Below are 21,188 nucleotides of genomic sequence, written 5' to 3'. Positions count from 1 at the left end.
CCAAGAGGCAAGTCGTGAGCATGGAGTGGTTTTCACAGTAAAAAACACGCCACTTGAGATGAGTGAACCAGCCACAGTAGGCTCAGAGAGACTTCTTACTCTTCACTTGACAACAAGCGTGGGCCCAGTTAATCTCATGTGCATCTATGTCCCGACACTCACCTCCACCCCAGATGTCAAGGATCAATTCTATGTGACACTTGATACTGCCATCAGTAGAATTCCCAGCACTGAGGGACTGTACCTTCTAGGAGACTTCAACGCAAGCTTGGGTACTGACTACAGCTTGGCCAACGAGCATAGAGCACCAGGGGATTGGCAAGATGAATGAAAATGGACAGAGGTTGCTGGAGCTATGCTGTCACCATGGATTCTGTGTGATGAACAGCTACTTCCAGGTCAAGCTGTGCCACTGGGTGTCCTGGAGACATCTGAGATCACACCACTGGCACCAGCTAGAGCTTATCATCACCAGACATACCACCCTCAGCAGTGTCCTCATCACTCACAGCTATCACAGTGCTGACTGTGACACTGACCACTCCCTGGTGTGCAACAAGGTCAGGCTTCAGCCAAGGAAGCTTCATCCATCCAAGAAGAACGTCGTCCTCAGATCAACACTTGACGAACCACTGATCCAGAAAGGACCCAGGAGTTCCTCAACATCCTCGATCAGGCTCTTTCAGACAACAATGCTCAAGGTCTCAGTGCGGCGTCAAAGTGGAATCATCTGTTAACAAGCAGATGGAAAGGTGAGTGGAGCATTACCTTAAACTCTACATAACGGAGAATATTGTCATTGAAGTGGCTCTCAGTGCCATTCCAGACTTCCCTGTCATGGAGGAGCTGGACAGTGACCCCACCATAGTGGAGCTCAACAAAGCCATTAACCATCTTGCCAGTGGTAAAGCCCCGGGAAATGATGGTATTCCACCTGGAATCATCAAAAGTGGAAAAGCGGTTCTACTGCAGCATCTCCATGAACTTCTGTGTCTCTGTTGGAAGGAAAGATCTGCACCTCAAAACATGCGTGATGCAAACATTGTCACCTTGTACAACAATAAGGGGGAATCGCAGTGACTGCAGCAATTAGCGAGGCATCTCCTTGCTAAGTATTGTGGGGAAGGTCTTTGCTCGCATTGCTCTGACCAGATTGCAGACCCTGGCATCACACATCTATCCTGAGTCTCAGTGCAGCTTCAGAGCTGGTAGATCGACAGTCGACATGATTGTCTCACTTCGGCAGTTGCAGGAGAAGTACTGTGAACAGTACAGACCACTCTACATTGTCTTTACATATGAACATACGAATTAGGAGCAGGAGTGGGCCACTCGTCCCTTCGAGCCTGCTTCACCATTCAATAAGCTCATGGCTGAACTGATTACTCCACATTTCCATCTACCTCCGATAACCTTTCACCCCCTTGCAGATAAAGAATCCATCCATCTCTCCCTTAAAAATATTCAAAGACTCTGCTTCCACCGCCTTTTGAGGAAGAAAATTCCAAAGACTCACGACCCTCTGAGGGGGAAAATTGCTCCTCATCTCTGTCTTAAATGGGTGACCCCTTATTTTTAAACAGTGACCCCTAGCTCTAGATTCTCCCACAAGGGGAAACATCCTTTCCACATCCACCCTGTCAAAACCCCTCAGGATCTTGTATGTTTCAATCATGTCGCCTCTTTCTCTTCTAAACTCCAGTGGATACGAACCTAGCCTGTCCAATCTTTCCTCGTAAGACAGCCCACCCATTCCATGTATTAGTCTAGTAAACCTTCTCTGTACTACCTCCAACGCATTTACATCCTTCCATGAATAGGGAGACCAGTACTGTACTCAGTATTGCAGAAGAGGTCTCACCAATGCCCTATATAGCTGAAGCATAACCTCCCTACTATTGTATTCAATTCCCCTGGCGATAAATGATAACATTCTATCAGCTTTCCTAATTACGTGCTGTACCTGCAGACTAACCTTTTGCGATTCGTGCACTAGGACACCCAGATCCCTCTGCATCTCAGATCTCTGCAATCTCTCACCATTTAGATAATATGCTTTTTTATTCTTCCTGCCTAAGTGGACAATTTCCCACTTTCCCACATTATACTCCATTTGCCAGGTCTTTGCCCAGTCACTTAACCTATCTATATCCCTTTGTAGCCCCCTTATGTCCTCTTCACAACCTACTTTCCGACCTATCTTTGTCATCAGCAAATTTAGCAACCATACTTTTGGTCCCTTCATCAAAGTCATTTCGAGAATTGTAGAAGGTTGAGGCCCCAGCACAGATCCCTGTGGACCACTCGTTACTTCTTGCCAACCGGAAAATGACCCATTTATGCTGACTCTCTGTTTCCTGTTCGCTAGCCAATCTTCTATCCATGCCAATATGTTACCCCTGACACCATGAGCTTTTATTTTCTGCAATAACCTTTGATATGTCACCTTATCCTTCTGGAAATCGAAGTCAAATACATCCACCGGTTCCCCTTTATCCACAGCAAATGTAACTCCCTCAAAGAACTCCAATAAATTGGTTAAACATGATTTCCCTTTCACAAAACCATGTTGACTCTGCCTGGTTACCTAATTTTTTTATAAATGCCCTGCTATAACATCTTCAGTAATCGCTCCTAACATTTTCCCGAAGACAGATGTTAAGCTAACCGGCCTGTCGTTTCCTGCTTTCTGTCTCCCTCCCTTTTTGAATAAATGAATTACATTCGCTACTTTCCAATCTAACAGAACCTTCCCGAAGCGATGGAATTTTGGAAAATTAAAACCAGCGCATCAACTATCTCACTAGCCACTTCAGGACCTGGCGACTTGTCAGCCCGCAGCTCCAACAATTTGTTTAGTACCACTTCCCTGGTGATTGTAATTTTCTTGAGTTCCTCCCTCCCTTCCATTTCCTGACTTACAGCTAATACTGGGATGTTATTTGTGTCCTCAATAGTGAAGACCAATCCAAAGTATCTGTTCAATTCATCTGCCATCTCTTAATTATCCATTATTAATTCCCCAGACACACTTTCCATAGGACCAACACTCACTTTGTGAACTCTTTTCTTTTTAAAATATCTATCCAACTCTTACTAGTTGTCTTTATATTTCTTGCTAGCTTTCTCTCGTACTCTAATTTTACCTTCCTTATCAATCTTTTAGTAATTCTTTGCTGTATTTTTTATATTCTGTCCAATATTCTGACCTGCCTCCCACCTTTGCACAATTATAGGCTTTTTCTTTAAGTTTGATAGTATCTTTAACTGTTTTCATTAAACATGGATGGTGAGTCCCACCTTTGGAATTTTTCTTTCTCGTTGAAATGTATCTATTCTGTGTATTCTGAAATTTTCCTTAAATGTCTGCCACTGCATCTCTATTGACTTATCCCTTAACCTAATTTGCCAGTTCACTTTAGCTAGCTCTGTTTTCATGCCCTTATAATTGCCCTTATTTAAGTTTAAAATACTAGTCTGGGACCCACTCTTCTCTCCCTCAAACTGAATGTAAAATTCAATCATATTATGATCGCTACTACCTAGGGGCACCTGAACTATGAGGTCATTAATTAATCCTATCTCATTGCACAATGCCAGGTCTAGTATAGCCTGCTCTCAGGTTGGCTCCAGAACTTATTTTTCCAAGAAATTATCCCAAAAACATTCTGTGGACTCCTCATCTAGGCTACCTCTGCCCATCAGAATTTTCCAGACTATCTGGATATCAAAATCCACCATAATTATTGCTGTACCTTTCTGACAAGCTGCCATTATTTCTTTTTTTATACCCCACCCTGCAGTGTGGTTAATGTTAGGTGGCCTGTACACCACTCCCACAAGTGACTTCTTGCCTGTATTATTTCTCATCTCAACTCAAACTGCTTCTGCATCGTGATCTCCTGAACTTAGGTCATCCCTCTCTATTGCGCTAATACCATCATTAATTAACAGAGTTACCCCACCACCTTTTCCAAGCTTCCTGTCCTTCCTAAATGCCATGTAACCTCCAATATTCACATCCCAATCGATGTCGCCCTGCAGCCAGATCTCTGTAATGACTATCAGATCGTACTTATTTATTCTATTTGTGCTCTCAGTTCATCTGTTTTGTTTCGAATGCTCCATGCATTCAGATACAGAGCATTCAGTTTTGTCCTTTTATTATTTTTGTAACCTCCAGCCTTATCTGTTGATTTACTCTTAGATTTGTCTGCTCTGTCCCTTCCTGTCACAGTCTGTTTATCATTTCCCATATTTATACCTTTCTCTCTTGCCTTGTCTCTCCTCCTTGATTCACCATATCTTCCCAAATTTGATCCCTTGCCCCCACTATTCAGTTTAAAACCGTCTCTACTTCCCTCGTTATGTGGCTCGCTAGAACACCGGCACCAGCACGGTTCAGGTACAGACCGTCCCAACGGTACAGCCACCACTTTCCCCAGTACTGGTGCCAATGTCCCACGAACCAAAACCCACTACTACCACACCAGTCTTTGAGCCACGCATTAATTTCTCTAATCTTATTTGTCCTATGCCAATTTGCACATGGCTCAGGTAATAATCCAGAGATGATTAACTTTGAGGTTCTGCTACTTAATTTGCTGCCTAGTTCCTCATACTGACTTTGCAGAACCTCTAACCTTGTCCTGCCTATGTCAATGGTACCGACATGGACCACGACGACTGGATCCTCCCCCTCCCATTGTATGTTTCTCCCCAGCCCTGAGCAGACGTCCTGAATCCTGGCACCGGCAGGCAACACAGCCGTCTGAACTCTTGCTCTTTGCTGCAGAGAACAGAGTCAATCCACCTGACTATACTGTCCCCTACTACCACTACATTCCTTTTTTCTCACTCTTTGAGCCGCAATTTTTTTTTTATTTCAAAAATATACTTTATTCATAAAAACCTGTAACAATTACATTGCCAAACAGTATAAAACAGCATCAAATAATACAAAAATTTCAAGGGAGATCAGTTTCCTTTAATACTGTCATGAGTTTCTTCCCAACCCTTCCGTTTCACAATTGTCATGTCAATTACAGTTTTACATTTACAGCAATTGAGAATATTAATGATACAGTTCGAGGTGTTTCCCATTGATCCAGCCCCTCAGTCCAGCTTGGTGGGGGAACATTACACTGTGGTCTTTCCCCATTGAGCCTTTGCTGCGGCTGCCCCAAGCTTTAGTGCGTCCCTCAGCACGTAGTCCTGGACCTTGGAAAGTGCCAGTCTGCAACATTCGGTGGTGGACAACTCTTTGCGCTGGAAGACCAGCAAGTTTCGGGCAGACCAAAGGGCGTCTTTCACCGAATTGATAGTCCTCGGTGTGCGTCCCTGGGAACAGCCCGTAGAGCACAGACTCCTGTGTTACAGAGCTGCTTGGGATGAACCTTGACAAAAACCACTGCATCTCTTTCCACACCTGCTTTGCAAAGGCACATTCCAGGAGGAGGTGGGCGACCGTCTCTTCCCCACCACAGCCAACGCGGGGGCAGTGTGCGGAGGGGGCGAGACTTCGGGTGTGCATGAAGGATCTGACGGGGAGGGCCCTTCTCACCACCAGCCAAGCTACGTCTTGGTGCTTGTTTGAAAGTTCTGGTGAGCCGCAAACTTTTTTTTTATTTGCAAAATATACTATATTCATAAAAATCTGTAAAAATTACATTGCCAAACAGTTTCCAAACAGCACCAAAAAATACAAACATTGCAAGGGAGATCAGTTTCCTTCAATACTGTCATGAGTTTCTTCCCAACCCTTCCGTTTCACAATTGTCATGTCAATTGCAGTTTTGCATTTACAGCAATTGAGAATATAAACGATACAGTTCGAGGGGTTTCCCATGGATCCAGCCCCTCAGTCCAGCTTGGTGGGGGAACCTTACACTGTGGTCTTTCCCCATTGAGCCTTTGCTGCGGCTGCCCCAAGCTTTAGTGCGTCCCTCAGCACATAGTCCTGGACTTTGGAATGTGCCAGTCTGCAACATTCGGTGGTGGACAACTCTTTGCGCTGGAAGACCAGCAAGTTTCGGGCAGACCAAAGGGCGTCTTTCACCGAATTGATAGTCCTCCAGCAGCAGTTGATGTTTGTCTCGGTGTGCGTCCCTGGGAACAGCCCGGAGAGCACAGACTCCTGTGTTACAGAGCTGCTTGGGATGAACCTTGACAAAAACCACTGCTTCTCTTTCCACACCTGCTTTGCAAAGGCACAGTCCAGGAGGAGGTGGGCGACCGTCTCTTCCCCACCACAGCCAACGCGGGGGCACGGTGCGGAGGGGGCGAGACTTCGGGTGTGCATGAAGGATCTGACGGGGAGGGCCCTTCTCACCACCAGCCAAGCTACGTCTTGGTGCTTGTTTGAAAGTTCTGGTGATGAGGCATTCCGCCAAATGACTTTGACGGTCTGCTCGGGGAACCATCCGACATGATCCACCGTTTCCTTTTCCCGTAGGGCCTTGAGGACATTCCGTGCAGACCACTGCCTGATGGACCGGTGGTCAAAGGTGTTTTCCCGTAGAAACTGCTCCACGAAGGATAGGTGGTACGGCACCGCCCAACTGCATGGAGCGTTCCGCGGCAATGTGACCAGGCCCATCCTTCGCAACACCGGGGACAGATAGAACCTCAGCACGTAGTGACACTTGGAGTTTGCGTACTGGGGATCTACACACAGCTTGATGCAGCCGCACACGAAGGTGGTCATCAGGATGAGGGCCACGTTGGGTACATTTTTCCCGCCCTTGTCCAGAGATTTGAACATCGTGTCCCTCTGGTCCCGGTCCATTTTAGATCCCCAGACGAAGCGGAAAATTGCTCGGGTGACTGCCACGGTGCAGGAGTGGGGTATGGGCCAGACCTGCGCCACGTAGAGCAACAACGTGAGCGCCTCGCACCCGATGACCAGGTTCTTACCCACAATGGAGAGAGATCGCTGCCCCCACATGCCCAACTTTTGTCGTACCTTGGCTACTCTCTCCTCCCATGTTTTGGTGCACGCCCCGGCCCTTCCAAACCATATCCCCAGCACCTTCCGGTAGTCTGACCTGACGGTGAAGGGGACAAATGATCGGTCAGCCCAGTTGCCAAAGAACATGGCCTCGCTCTTGCCGTGGTTAACTTTGGCTCCCGAGGCCAGTTCGAACTGGTCGCTGATGCTTATCAGTCTGCGCACAGACAGCGGATCCGAGCAGAAAACGGCGACGTCATACATGTACAGGGAGGTTTTGACCTGAGTGCCTCCGCTGCCTGGGATTGTCACCCCTCTTATGCTCGCATCCTTCCTAATATACTCAGCAAAGGGTTCAATACAGCAAACAAACAAGACCGGGGACAGAGGGCAGCCCTGTCTGACTCCAGATTTGATCGGGAAACTTTCAGATACCCACCCGTTGATTGAGACTGCGCTACTGATGTTTGTGTAGAGCAGTTGGATCCAATTGCAGATTCCCTCCCCAAACCCCATTTTGGAAAGCACGTCCATCATGTAGGTGTGCGATATCCTGTCAAAAGCCTTCTCCTGGTCCAGGCTGATGAGGCAGGTGTCCACCCTCCTGTCCCGTACGTAGGCGATCGTATCCCTGAGTAGCGCGAGACTATCAGAGATCTTCCTGCTGGGAACAGTACAGGTCTGATCGGGGTGAATCACCAACTCCAGAGCAGACTTGACAGGACTGGCTATGACTTTGGACAGAATCTTGTAATCAACATTAAGCAGTGAGATGGGCCGCCAATTTCTGATTTCTGCCCTCTCCCCCTTCTGCTTGTAACTGAGGGTGATGATGCCTTTTCTCATGGATTCTGACATGCTGCCGGCCAGGAGCATACTCTCGTATACTTCCAGCAGGTCCGGGCCGACCCAGTCCCCAGGGCCGAGTACAACTCGACCGGTAAGCCGTCGCTCCCGGGAGTGTTACTCGTCTCGAAAGACTCGACGGCCTTTGTCAGCTCGTCCAGAGTTAGCGGCTTGTCCAGTCTCTCCCTCCTGCTGTAATCTAAGACCTCTGTGATAGATGACAGGAAGGACTGGGAGGCTCTGCTGTCTGTGGGCTTCGCGTCATACAGCCCAGCATAAAAGTATTTGCTGATCCTTAGTCTGTCGGACTGCGAAGACGTTACCGAGACATCTTCTTCCTTCAGGCTGCTGATAACAGAGCTCTCTCTGTGTACCTTTTGGAAGAAGTAACGCGAGCACGTCTCATCCTGCTCGATGGAGCGGACTCTGGACCGGAAGATGATCTTGGAGGCCTCCTTGGCAAAGAACGAGGCCTGCTGGCTCTTCACCTCTTGGAGGTCCTCCTTGACCTCGACCCCCATTGACTGCAACCGGAGTAGATTTTGCATAATTTTCTGGAGTCGGGGCACTTCCCTCTGTCTCTCTCTCGCCTTCTGAACACCTTTGTGGATGAAGAACCTCTTGATGTTCTCCTTAATCGCTTCCCACCAGTGAACTGGAGACTCAAAGAGGGGTTTCACGGTCCTCCAACCATTGTAATCCCTTTTGAGTTCCTCAACGTTCTCTGGGGTCAGCAGTGTCGCATTCAGCTTCCACGTCCCTCTGCCAACCCGCTGGTCGTCCTGCAAGTGACAGTCGGCCAGTAAGAGGCAGTGGTCGGAGAAGAACACCGGCTTGACGTCGGTGGATCCGACCGTGACAGCACGGGACACAAACAGGAAGTCAATCCTGCAACGGGCAGACCCGTCCGATCTTGACCATGTGTATCTGCGCTGCGCTCCGTCTGCAGGTTTGCTGAAGACGTCGTGCAGTTTGGCATCTTTAACTGTTTCTATTAGGAATCTGGACGGAGCGTCCAGTTTGCTGTCGTCACTGCCGGATCGTCCAGCCGCATCGATGATGCAGTTGAAGTCACCGCCTAGGATGACCGGCCTGGACGTCGCCAGCAGCAGTGGGAGCTGCTGGAAGACGGTCAGCCGCTCGCTGAGTTGTACCGGGGCGTACACGTTGATCAACCGGAGCGGAGCGTTGTTGTACATCACGTCTGCTACGAGGAGGCGGCCGCCCACCAACTCCTTAACTTCGGAGATGGTGAAGTTACCTCACCGCAGCAGAATACCCAGGCCGGAGGAACGGCAGTCATTACCCCCCGACCAGATCGATGGCCCGTGGCACCACCATCGCGACCACTGCCTGTTGGTGCTGAGGTGTGGTATTCCACACTCCTGCAGAAACAGTAGGTCAGCTTTGACCTTGGCAAGGTAATCCAAGGTTGAAACACATCGCGTAGTAGATTTAATGCTACGCACATTAATGGAAGCAATTCCTACACCCATTTTTTACTAAAAATTAGTTGTTGCTTCCCATACCATTTGTCCTCGCTAGTCCCAGTCCTTCCCCTTCGGGATGTTCCTGCATACCCATCGTATGCGCAAGCAGTTTCACGTTGGTTGGGCTCAGAAACCCCTCCTGATTTTTCATGCAGGGTTTGTGCCGTTCGGGTGACATCGGGGGGGTTCTTGTAGGCAGAGAGCATTGGGTTGTCCTCAGCTGCTTCCATCTGTTCCTCCTCGAAAACATCACAGCTCCCGGTCTCCAGGAGCTCAGGTGCGCCAGACGTGTCTTTGCTCCCGGTGTCCCGGAGCTGAGATGCGTTGGCCACGTCGTTACGTGTGGGGCATTGGGGTTGGGGCACGCCGGGCCCATCACAGCTTCCAGTGCCCGGGGGCTGGGATGCTCTATCATCCAACTCGGAGTTCTGCCGCCTCTTTTGAAGGGGCTGTCGTTCCAGCATTTTCCCGTCCAGTGAAGAGGAGTTGTTGCAGTCTGATTCAGAAGAGAGCCTCCTCTTGCCACTGGTTTGGGTGGTGGATTTGGGATGTTTTTTCTTTGTGGTTTTCCTCTGGACCACTTGCGACTGAGCTGTTTGTCCATCTGCTGCCTCCTCCTCCATTGATTCTGTCTGTGGAGGAGGGGTTTCCGGGCGCTGGGTAGGTGCTGGGTCGTTGGTTTCAGCCGCCTCCCCTTCCTTCTCAGGTTGAAGTTCCTCACTGCGGAGAAGGTTGCTGGTCTCCTTTCGAACAGCGGACGCCTTCGTCGAACCTTCGCCCGGCCATTCCTTGGACCTTGCCGCCTGAGCATAGCTGAGACAACGTTTGGGGCAGGTCTTGTAGAGATGGCCTGCCGCACCGCACAAGTTGCAACACTTAGTCTGCTTACAGTCCTTGGTCTGATGGCCTTCCTCCTTGCAGTTCTTGCAAACAACCGTGCTGCAGTTGGCTGCCATGTGACCAGATTTGCCACAGGTGCGGCAAACTCTGGGCTGCCCAGCGTAGACCAAGAAGCCTCGACTTCCCCCGATAGCGAAACTGGAGGGAGGGTGGATGATGGCTCCACTGGGATCTACCTTCAAGGTCACCTTGACCTGCCGCTTGCTGGTCCAGATCCCAAAGGGGTCCTTGACATCAGTGCTGCTGCCGGCCACCTCGACGTACCTGGCGAGAAAGGTGAGTACATCCACCACCGGAACATGGGGGTTGTAGAGGTGAATCGTCACCACCCGGTCCCGTTGTGATGGAAGCGTGAAGAACGGCTCCGCTGTGAGGATCGACAGTGGCGCCCGATTCCCTTTCTCCTTGAACGCCTTCAGAAACTTGATGCATCCCGCCACGTTCCGGAACGTCACGTCGAAGTATCCACTGCTGGGTAAATCCTGCAGGCAGAAGACGTCTGTCGCTTGAAATCCGCAGCAATTGAAGAGAATTTTCTTGATGAAGAAGGTGCGATCGACCGGTGCATCTCCTTCCTTGTCCTTCACGAACACCCGAACAGTGTTGCGCACTCCCTGTCCCGAAACTCAAAAACTGGTTATCGCCATTTTACTCAAAGTTCCCCCAGGATCAAAAGGCAATGATCATGGTCTCTTCTCAATCAAATAAGCACTGATAAGAACAGATACTACACTTGCTGCAGATGTGTTTGCTCTGGATCACACTGGCATCCAGGAGCTCCCACATGCTGCAGCTGTGACACATCACCTGTCCTGTCATCCTTAACGTGTTTCAATTAACTACTTAATTATTTTATTCAATTGTTTATTTTATTGTATATTTTATTAAGCTTACTCCTAGTTTGTTTACTATTTTAAACATTAGGACTAAAATGGACCTTAATCACTTCCCAGATACTCATCAAACATGCAGCTTTTTCCAAACCAATCAACTACCTGCTTGCCTGTGATGTCACAGCTTACCAGATCCTCACCAAACAGCTCCTTCCACTGCACCGAAGCAAGAACCAAATCCTGGAAACTCACCCCAGCGGCTCTCTGTTTCCCTGCTCTCACTCTCCATTGTGATGTCACTCCTTGATTTTTTTACCCCTGCTCCGCTCCTGCCGTGCTTCTCTCTCTCTCGCTCTGTCTCTGAATCGGTGCTTTTGACACACTTGTTAACTCTCTGTTCCGTTGTGCTCTTCTGTCTCTGGTCCAAAATCTGACTCTGGTGGGATTTGAATCCACAACCTTTGAATGCCTTCTTTATCATTATTTAGAAGCCCAACACGCTATCTATTGCGCCACAGAGCCGCACATATCTTGGATGACATCACCAAGGCCTTTGATCTTGTCAGCAGAGACTGACTCTTCAAACTGCGATTGAAACTCGGCTGCCCTCCTGAACTCTTGGGCATCATCTCTTCTTTCCACGAGAACATGCACAGTTCCATCAGTTACAATGGAGCAACATCAGACACTTTCAAGATCAGCAGTGGGGTAAAGCAGGGCTGCGCGCTGGCGCCAACTCTCTTAGGAACAGAGGAACATAGGAGTAGGCCATTCAGCCCGTCGAGCCTGATGATCATGGCTGATCATCTACCTCCATCTGCCCCTTTCCCATGCTATCCCCATATCCCTTGATGTCATGAGTATCAAGATTTCTAACAATTTCTGTCTTGAACATGCTCAATGATTGAACTGCCACAGCTCTCTGGGGTAGAAAATTCCAATGATTCACCACCGTCTGAGTGCAGAAATTCAACCCTATCTCAGTTTTAAATGGCCTACTCCTTATTCTGAGACTTGGTCCCCTGATTTTAGACTCACCAACCAGGGCAAACATCCTATCTACATCCACACTGTCACACCCTGGAAGCATTTTATCAGTTTCAATGAGATCACCTCTCATTCTTCGAAACTTTAAGGAATACAGGCCCAGTTTCAGTCCCACCATCCCAGGGATTAGTCTGGTGACCCTCTGTTTCACTCCCTCTATGGCAAGTATATCCTTCCTTAGATGAGGAGACCAAACTATACACAATACTCCAGCGCGGTTTCACCAAGGCTCTATACAATTGCAACAAGACATCTTTACTCCCGTACTCAAGACCCCTCGTGTGAAGGCCAACATACCATTTGCCTTCCTAATTGATTGCTGCACCTGCACAAGAGCTTTTAGTGTCTCATGAACAAGGACACCCAGGTCCCTTTGGACATCAACACTTCCCAACCTCTCACGATTTAAGAAATACTCTGTCTTTCTGTTTATTCCACCAAAGTGGAAGTGGAGGGGTTTCCGGTATCTAGGCTTCTTGGTCTATGCTGGGCAGCCCAGAGTTTGCCGCACCTGTGGCAAATCTGGTCACATGGCAGCCAACTGCACTTATTCACACTTATTCACATTCTATTCCATCTACCATGTTCTTTCCCATTCACTTAGCCTCTCCAGGTTCCCTGGAAGCCTCTCTGCATCCTTCTCACAGCTCATACTTCACCGAGCTTTGTGTCATCTGCAAACTTGGAAATATTACATTTAATCCCCACATCCAAAACATTTATTTCGGTTGTTAACAGCTGTGGCTCCAACACTGATCCTTGCAGTACCCCAATAGTAACAGCCTGCCATCCTGAGGAGGACCCGTTATTCCTGCTCTCTGTTTTCGGTCTGTTAACCAATTCTCAATCCACACCAGTATATTATCCCCAATCCTATGTGCTCTAATTTTGTTTACTCACCTCCTGTGTGGGACATTACCAAAGCATCCACTGGTTCTCCTTTATCTGTTCCACAGGGAACATCCTCAAAAAACTCAACGGGTTTTTTCAAGCCTGTTTTCCTTTTCATAAATCTATGTTGACTCTGCCCAATCATATCATTATTTTCTAACTGTCTAGTTATCACATCCTTTATAATTGGTGTATTCTTCTCCATGCTGCTATTGTACACTATCAGTGACTCAGATGGGGGTGTTCACCTGTATATCAGAGCTGACGACAAGCTGTTCATCTTGGCAAGACTCCACTTGGACGTAGAGATTTGGACGTAGAGACTCCACTTTCTACCAACAATGACCAGCTCACTTTGGAGGTTGTCAACAGCTTCACATACCTTGGATCAACAATCACCAGCAATCTGTCCCTTGATGCTGAAATCAGCACCAGGATTGCCAATGCTGCAGCTGTCATGTCAAAGTTGAGAAGACGGGTGTGAACCGACAGCAAACTGACCGAAAATACAAAACTCCATGTGTACCAGGCTTGTGTTCTCAGCACCCTCCTTTATAGTAGAGAAGCATCAACAACTTATACAAGCCAAGAAAAGCAGCTGAACAGCTTCCACCTCCACTGCCTCAGATGGCTATTGGGCATCTCCTGGCAGGACAGAGTGCCGAATGAGGAAGTACACCAGCGTGCAGGGATCCGCAGCATGTTTGCCCTCTTGAGTCAGAGGCGGCTCTGTTGACTGGGCCAAATGAATGACAGTCACATTGCCAAATACATGCTCTGTGGTGAGCTTGCTATAAGCACAAGACCAACAGGTCAGGGAAAAAATCAAGTCATTTGGAGAGGTTTGAGTTAATGAAGGAGAGTGGGCATGGATTTATAAATGGAAGTTCATGCTTGATGAATCTAACTGCATTTTTTGATAAACTATCTGAGAAAGTTGATGAAGGGAATGCAGTGGATGTTGTTTCTAAGGATTTTACAAAAGCATTTTATAAAGTACCACATAAAAGGGTGGTTAACAAAATTGAGGTTCATGGATTAGGAGGGTCAGTGTCCATTTGGATAGGAAATTGGTTTAAGGACAGAAAACAGCGAGTCATATGAAATGGTTCTTGGTCAGACCGGAGGATAGTCGACAGTGGTGTTCCCCAAGGGTCAGTGCTAGAACCATTGCTTTTTTTTGCTACAGATTAATGACTTGGATCTTGGAATATCGAGTAGAATCTCAAAATATGCCGATGACACCAAACTTGGAGGAGTGGCAAACAGTGAGGATGATATGAACTGCCTGAAACAGGATAGTTATCGGCTAGTAGGATGGGCAGACAGGTGGCAGATAGAATTTAATAGTGACAAGTGTGAGGTGATGCATTTTAGCAGAAGAAATAGGGAGAGGCAATATATTCACAATGCTACAGTTCTGAAGAGTGTGCTGGAATAGAGGGACCTGGAGTACATGTCCATCATTCTTTGAAGTTGGCAAGACATATTGCGAGAGTGGTTAGCAAAGCATGTGGGATCTTGGGCTTTATAAATAGAGACATTGAGTACAAAAGCAGGGTTGTTATGCTGAACTCTGGTTCGGCCCCAATTGGAGTGTTGCATTCAGATCTGCTCACCAATCTTTAGAAAGGATGTGTGGATTATTGAGAGGATGCAGAGGAGATTTACCAGAATAGTTCCAGGGATGGAGGGTTTTAGTTTCAAGGTTAGGTTAGAAAAACAGGGTTTTTTCTGCCTGTATCAAAGGAGATTGAGGGGAGAATGGATAGAGGTGTCGAAGGCTCTGACAGTTTTAGATAAGTTGGCAAGGAAAAATTGTTCCCATTAACTATTGGTATAAGGACTAGGGGATTCAGATTGAAGGTTTTGGACAAGAGACGCAGGGGGAATGTGCGGAAGAGCTTTTTTTACACAGTGATTGGTAATGATCTGTAACTCGCTGCCCCCAAGGGCGGAGGAAGTGGAGACAATCGTTGGTTACAAAAGGAATTTCGATGGGCATTTGAAGGAAATAAATTTACAGGGCTAGGGTGATCGAGCAGACGAGTGGGACTGACTGGATCGCTCCATGGAGAGCTGGCCTGTACTCGATGGGGCGAATGGCCTCCTTCTATACCACAAATGACCCAATGACTCGATGAGTCTATGTCACTCTCAGAATCAAGACAACAGAGTGACAGATTTAACACAACATTATAGCATATGTTTGGTTTGACAAATTCAATAATAACTCGTCTCCACTCCTAGTATTTCTAAATCCCACGCATTCACGATAATGTGAACAATTATTTCCTGTTGTGTCTCTCTCAGATTTGTAAACTTCACTATATTGGAGTGAGGTGACATCTACTGGCGGGAAGCAAGAACTGCAATCAAGCAGCAGAAACTCCACAGTCTGTCAGGGTGAAAGAAACATTGCAATATGAGGTAATAGTGAAGGGGTTTGATCGGGTTGATGGAAACATGATTCCACTTGTGGTATCGTATGAAGCAAGGGCCGGAAATATAAAATTGTCGTTAATAAAAGAAATGAGGAATTCATGAAAAATGCATTTGCTGAGAGAATTGTTATCGAGATATACAGCACTGATCTAGGCCCTTTGGCCCACTGAGTCTGCACTGACCATCAACCACCCATTTATACTAATCCTATGTTAACCCAGAATTCCCTACCACATCCCCACATTTCTCCTATCACCTACCCTGGGGCCAATTTACAACAGTCAATTTATCTATCAACCCACAAGTCTTTCGTTGTGGGAGGAAACCAGAGTACCTTGTGGAAGCCCACATAAACAACTTGCAAACTCCACACAGGCAGTATACAGAACTGAATCGGGGTCATTGAAGTTGTGAAGCTACAGTGCTCACCACTGCACCACCCTTAGAATGTGGATAGAGTAAAAAGTGAGATTGGATGGACAGAAGCAGTCTGAAAAGATGGCTCAAACAAAAGGTGAAAACCCTGAAATGTTCACTCTGTTTCTCTCTCCACAGATGCTGTCAGAGGTGCTGAGTATTTCCAGCACTTTCTGTTTTTATTTCAGCTTTGTAGGATATTGTTTTGATCTGAAAAAAATGCATGATCGGCTGTGGGTGCCAGTGAAATTCCACAGGAGCGAATAAAAACCATGCCAACGGTGGCTCGTTGGTCTAGGGGTATGATTCTTGCTTTGGGTATATAAGTGATTAATATGTGAGAGGTCCTGGGTTCAAATCTCAGATGAGGCCTTCTCTGTTGCCATTTTTAGTTTAAGGTCACCGATTGCTTTCAGTCTTCCAGAAAGCGGAATTGATTTCCAAACTGAGCCTGCTTGAGGACCGGGGAACTGGATTCAAAGAGCTTGTCGACAAAATTGAAATGAACAAAATATACAGATTGTCAAGTGGGAATATCAGGTTGCAACAGTAACTAAAGGCCTGCTCGGGTCAGCAAATGAAACCCGACCCAAGCCTGACAGCACCACATCCGACCTGGTCCGAGTCCTTTCATTTTTTTCCCGTGCCCGAACTGACCACCAGAATGTTCAGTTAAACTTGCTTCCGTTTTTCACTTTTTAAGCTTGTGCAGGTAAGGCAACAAAAATTGTAACTGGACTTGAAAGGTTGTTTAAATGTACATTAAGATTAGAGCTACGTACCGGAGGTGATGAGCTGAAGATTGTTACCATAGAAGTTAGTGATTGTGAGGTCACTAGTTAAAGAGAAAGTCATGGAGTTGTGCCCAGACAGGTTGTGCCACACTGTATTGATTAAAATATTGCCCGAAGGCTAGAAAATATCATTATACATTCCCTAGACTCCTGCTTTACAGGTTGAAATACTTTCTGCAAGTTTATCCAGAGAGCAGGTGAGATGCAGAGACCAGGAAGGTCTTGAGTGATTAATTATTATAAAATATACATTCTTATATTAAAGAGATTGTGCTCTACCTTCGATGGAATCGCTCACTGCAGACTAGTGCGGAGTGTTTCCCGCCTTGACGTCCTGGCTGTCACTGGATCTTGAGTCCAGGCCTCTGGATTACTGGTCCAGTAATCTTTGAAATTTCTCCCTTGATCTAATATTTTAATCTGGTAAGTCAGATTTTACAAAAAAAAATTAAATGATTTAAGACTGCTTCATGTTCAGCAGTGCCAAATGAATAAAGAAATTCAAATATATTCAAAATTATATATCAACTATTAAATACTAATGCCCAGCTTTGAATACAAAAAATGCCTCTAATTGTGTTCTGGTCTGGAATGGCATTCTTCGGTGTTTCTGTTTAGCTTGGATTGACTCATCGATTTTCTTGTTTTTCACTTTGTCGATGCCTTTGAATAATTGTGGATCCTGCTTCAGGGAGTCTTCTTTCACCAGGTTGTTCTGACCTCTGATGATGTTGATCGTAATCAGCTTCAATTTGCAGATAGTTTTGGAAGTGAGCAGATTTCCTTTGCTTGAGTTTACAACATGGAAATTAGTCTGACGTGTGGACCCATGGGAGGATTTGAAAGCTGCCCTTGCATTGGAGCATACAGTTGCATCCATCCAAACAGAGGTACAATAGAAGTGACATATTCAGTTCAGTCTGTCGATCATGGGGCTTTCAATCTCAGGGTTGTGAGTTTGAGCGCCATTTAGTTTTTCCATTTTTTAGGCTTCATTAGCAGAGAGTACAAGGAGTGTTTGAAATGAAATTCAACAACAGTATGAGAAACGCTCTCTTTCATTCGGGACTCTTAACTCTCTGCAGCATCTCGCTGTGAAAGATTGAACTTTATCTCATTTCTTTTTCAGCTGGGGGTCAGTGCAGCTCAGTGGGACTTCTAGCTGTCTCCCACCTCACAATCCATCAGTGCTGAGAAAGCAATGGGAAATATTACTCATGGCTGAGTAAGCAGAGGACACCGATTTAAGGTGAATGGGAAAAGAACCAAAGGCAACATGAGGAAAAACCTTTTTTATGCAGCAAATGGTTAAGATCTGATATGTACTGCCTGAGAGTGTGACGGAGGAAGATTCAACCATAGCTTTCAAAAGGATACATGATAATTATCTGAAGGGGAAAAAAATTCAGGTTTTCATGGAATACATGAGGATGTGGCATGAGCTGAGTTGCTTGTGCAGAGAGGCAGCACAAGCACGATGAGCTGAATCCCTCCTTTTGTGCTGTAAGTATTCTGTGATCTATGATTCTATACAAAGTGAAACCAACATTCGCAGATGAGAAACTGACAGGTTCAGTGTAAACCCCACACTAACAAACCAGCAAATGCCAGGGACAGATTAAAACAACAGGCCGAGACAAGAAACTGACAGATACTGTGTGAAACCCAAAAATCACTGATCAGGATTTGGCAGTTAATGTGTAAAAACCTCTCTTCAATATCCATCCTGCAAGGTACAAAGAAAATTAGGTACAAACCCAGGCTCATACTTCGAAGACTGAGAGATAAAGAGCAAAACACAGACTCACCTACAAGAGGCTGACAAGTACAGAGAATAAAACAGAGGGGGTGCAGATTAAAAACACATGCATGTAACGGATACTGATAGGGATAGAATCAAACCCTTTCTCACACATGACACGAAAATTGGTGGTGTCGTAAATAGTGAGGAGGAAAGCCTTAGATTACAGGCCAATATAGATCGTCCGAGGCAGAGAATATAAGAGCAGGGAGGTTATGACGGAGCTGTATAAAATGCTAGTTAGGCCACAGCTGGAGTACTGTGTACTGTTCTGGGCACCACACGAGAGGAAGGATGTGATTGCACTGGAGAGGGTGCAGAAGAGAGTCACCAGGATGTTGCCTGGGCTGGAGCATTTCAGCTATGAAGAGAGACTGAAAAGGCTAGGGTTGTTTTCCTTAGAGCAGAGAAGGCTGAGGGGAGATAAGATTGAGGTTTACAAAATTATGAGGGGCATTGATGGGTTAGATAGGAAGAAACGTTTTACCTTAGCGGAGGGGTCAATAACCAGGTGGCATAGATTTAAGGTTAGGGGCAGTAGGTTTAGATGGGATTTGAGGAAAAAAATTTTACCCAGAGGGTGGTTGGAATCTGGAACGCACTGCCTGAAGAGGTGGTAGAGGCCGGAACCCTCACAACCTTTAAGAAGTATTTAGATGAGCACTTGAAATGCTATAGCATACAAGGCTATGGGCTAAATACTGGAAAATGGGATGAGAATCGTTAGGTGCTTGATGGCCAGCACAGACACAATGGGCTGAAGGGCCTGTTTCTGTGCAGTATAACTCTGTGACTCTATATCAGAAACTGATAGATCTGGACAAAAGCTGATGTTCACATACAAGTTGTTGAAAGATATGTGGTGAAACTCACTTTTTTTTTATTTCCAAAATATACTTTATTCATAAAAATCTGTAAAAATTACATTCCCAAACAGTTTAAAACAGCATCAAGTCAAAAAATACAAACAGTGCAAAGGTGATCAGTTACCTTCTGTACAATCATGAGTTGCCTCACAACCCTTCCATTTCATTGTCATGCCATATACATTTTTACATTTACAGCACACAAAATTTCTCCGATACAGTTCGAGGGATTTCCCATGGATCCAGCCCCTCAGTTCAGCTTGGTGGGGGGACCTTACACTGTGGTCTTTCCCCATTGAGCCTTTGCTGCGGCTGCCCCAAGCTTTAGTGCGTCCCTCAGCACGTAGTCCTGGACCTTGGAATGTGCCAGTCTGCAACATTCGGTGGTGGACAACTCTTTTCGCTGGAAGACCAGCAAGTTTCGGGCAGACCAAAGGGCGTCTTTCACCGAAATGATAGTCCTCCAGCAGCAGTTGATGTTTGTCTCGGTGTGCGTCCCTGGGAATAGCCCGTAGAGCACAGACTCCTGTGTTACCGAGCTGCTTGGGATGAACATCGACAAAAACCACTGCATCTCTTTCCACAAAGTTAACTCACATAGCAATAGCAGAAACAGTCAGAAACCAAAAACTGAAACATACAGAGTAAAAACCCACATTCTCACACCAGAAATTCACGGCTACAAAGTGAAGCTGACTCTCTCCTCCCAGGCACTGACAGGTGCAAAAGAAAACACGCACTAACATACCAGGAAATGAAATGTAGGAAATAAAACCTGATTATCATGTCAGAGATTGGCATTAATGATAGTTGTGGTACCCAGAATGCTCTGCGCTCCAGAATTTGCCTTGTCTCTGATAAGGAGCAGGCGTGGTAGTGGCTGAGCTCCATCTGCAGCTGGAGCAGAATATTCACAAAGTGCAGGGAGACCGCGCCCGTAGCCGGTGCACACAGCTGGAGCAGGGCGTCAAGGCCACAATAGGATGGAACAATCCCGTTTGTGTCCCTGCGGGTGGCGGTGAAGCTTTTCCCTGTGAGGCTTCCCGAAACTGCCCGCCAGCAAGGTCAACTGGTCAGAGAGCGTCTGAAATGGATAGGAATTGGGGATTGGGCAGGGAGCGTCTCTAAATGAATAAGATTTGGGGACTGGGCAAGGAGCGTCTGGAAATGGATAAGAATTGGGGATTTAGCAGGGAGCGTTTTTTTATCCGTTCGTGGGATGTGGGCGTCGCTGGCTCGATCTCAGCAACAGTAATGTGTCCAGTTCTGGGCACCAGGTTTCAGAAAGGACATCAAAGCTTTTGAGACAGTTCAGAGGAGATTTACGAGAATGATACCAGAGATGAGGGGTTTCAGTTCTCTGGACAGGGTGGTGAAGCTGGGATTGTTGGCCAAAAATGTCAAGGGGAGGTGAGGAGAGATCTTTTTACCCAGTAACTGATTCGGATTTGGAATGAATTGTCTGACAGGGTGGTGAAAACAGATTCAAATTATAACTTTCATAAAGGAATTGGACAAATATTTCAAAGTGAATTTCTCCAGGACTATGGGGAAATAGGCAGGGGGTTGGACTAATTGCATCATTTTTTTCACAGATTCAGCACAGGCACAAAAGACCGATTGGCCTCCTTCTGTGCTGTTTGATTCTATGAAATAGTGACAGTCAGGGCAAGTCTGTATAAGAAGGAGAAATGGAGACAGGTCAGGGAGAGCACATCACCAAAACTGGGAGATACTACATTGGACAGGGAGGGTCGGAGGGGGAGAGAGCACGTACATACAGTCAGAATCAGCACCTTCAGGGGAGGAGAGAGAGGGGAACCAGTGAGTGTAGAACTGAACCCAGCCAGAGTCAACCTGCTGAAACACCAGTGAGTTCACACTGGGGAGAGATCATTCACCTGCTCCG

The sequence above is a fragment of the Heterodontus francisci genome, unplaced genomic scaffold, assembly GCF_036365525.1.
Source record: "Heterodontus francisci isolate sHetFra1 unplaced genomic scaffold, sHetFra1.hap1 HAP1_SCAFFOLD_61, whole genome shotgun sequence".
Taxonomy (NCBI): Eukaryota; Metazoa; Chordata; class Chondrichthyes; order Heterodontiformes; family Heterodontidae; genus Heterodontus; species Heterodontus francisci.
The sequence above is the reverse complement of the archived record's forward strand: the minus strand, read 5'-3'. Positions refer to the sequence as shown.